The sequence below is a fragment of the Gavialis gangeticus genome, unplaced genomic scaffold (assembly GCF_001723915.1).
Source record: "Gavialis gangeticus isolate Ggan-Ray unplaced genomic scaffold, GavGan_comp1, whole genome shotgun sequence".
Taxonomy (NCBI): Eukaryota; Metazoa; Chordata; order Crocodylia; family Gavialidae; genus Gavialis; species Gavialis gangeticus.
The window spans coordinates 192,536,810-192,538,917 of NW_017729032.1; positions in this window are offsets into that span (position 1 = coordinate 192,536,810).

Below are 2,108 nucleotides of genomic sequence, written 5' to 3' on the forward strand. Positions count from 1 at the left end.
ATTTCCTCTTCCGCTTCTCTGATTCCCCTCAGCCTGCTAACCTTCATGTTCGTGGGGGTACAGTTCATGGGGGTACAGCAGACATTACTATGGCATGCTGCCCAGTAAAGTAAGGGTACCAGCACCTGCTTTCCAGAGTGGAAACACCTATTATTCTTTTTCTATACATGCATTCATATCTACATACGTACATGCACATGAGCACTTCTTTAGTATTGCAAGGAGCTGCAGTGAGCCACCTTAATGTGGGGTTGGGGACATACATACCCATAACTCACCTGAGGAAAAGAAACAGTACAGCCAGTGCAATGTTCATGCTATGACATTACTTCTGTTTTAGGAGGTAGTGTACACAGAGCAGATATGGCCTGCATTTTTGGGTACTGTACTGAGGCAGTGCAGACATGCCCTAACAGGATAAGCCATGATACAGAGAATTTTGTCCTTTCCTGAAGGGCTCATTCTTCTAGAAGTAGTTATGAAACAGAAAACATGGAACAGAAAAAGCAGGAGAGTATTGTCAGCCCTCTGCCAAATATATACTTTCACTGACTGAACATGATGATACAGGCAAGATTTAGAATTTTTTCAGGTTCATTTGAGTCATTGTTCAGGGTAGTTCTTACCTCATGGATCACTAGTCCCGTTTTTATTTTAGTATATTCTGTTATTTTCAGTCATGCATACATTTAGTTTAAAATGATCAACCTAACATTTTTTTGGGTTCTGTTCCCCTTTTTAGAATATCAATTTTGTCCCATGTTTTCAGCATTTCATTCTTGGCTGCAGTTTTCACTGATTGCTGCTAACCTGAAAATGTCTTCCCTCATCTCCCTTGGTTTCTTGGTATTGTAATTCTAGGTAGTTGTATAGATTTGTTAGTTTTAAATCCCCTGGTGTACTAAATATATCTTCCTCACACCAGGAGAAAGGACCTTTTGGCCCAATAGTTTGTGTATTATAACATTATTGTATTTGTTGGTTCAATAACAGGAATCACATTATGTACCATACTAGTGGTTCTGAGATGAGATAGGAAATGAGAAAAGATAGAAAACAATAGATCATTACCTCTAGTTTCCCAGGTTACCTTAATCACATGCTATTATACATAGAGAGCCAAAAAAAAGGAAGCCAGACAAGAATTGCCTAAAATTGATTGTTTCAGTGGGGAGGGAATTTATTGCTTTTAAGAAACGGTTCTACTGTGGCAGAGCAAACGTGAAGAGAGCCTTAATGTGCAGTACTAGTAAAGTGGCAGCAGAACATGACATTGTGGGATATTCTGCATTTATTATACTCTATAATTTCCACTCGCTTTGTTTCACAAGTCAAAATGATGACCCAGATTCATCCCTGGTGTGTGCTACTACAACTACCATGAAAGTTCCTAGGACAATTTCATTATAGTGTTTGTTACAGTTGAACAATAAATTAGCTTGCCAGTAGATGGGAAAAGGTGGTATAACTTATAAAGTAGCATAAATTGCACAAATCTAGTATTTAGAATGTGTTCAAACCATGCGTCATACACCTGCTGGGGAGTGATAAGGCAATGGAAGCAGTTCACAAGTGGGTGGCTTTTCCTCTTCTGTTTACTGATCTTTTTCATGGTACTATCCCCTCTTACCTAGACTCCCTCCATTTACAGGATGCCAACCTGGGAGAAAGTACATTTACTCTGCTACCTACACTCATTTTCCAGAACATTTGCACCCTAAAGATTTATGGCAGACCTATCCAACTGACCAACAGTCTATTTTTCTGTTAGAATTGAAAATAATTGTACATTTTTAGAAAAGAAAGAAAGGAAATAAAGAAAGATCAGGATGTATTTGTGCTGTAGGCAAGAAGCTTCCATGACACTGCTATGGCTTGTCTGTGGCATACTGCATGTAGACTGCCTGTATCTCTGTCTTTCTGGTTTAACAAACTCAATAGGTAAGGTGTATCTAAGCAGGAGGTGTGTCTTCACTTCACATTGCAACACAGTATAGAAAAACCTGAGCTAGTTCTACATAAATTAGCTCTGGCAGTAGAAGCTATCTAACCATTAGATAGTGTGTGTGTGTGTGTGTGTATGTATATGTGTATGTATATGTATATGT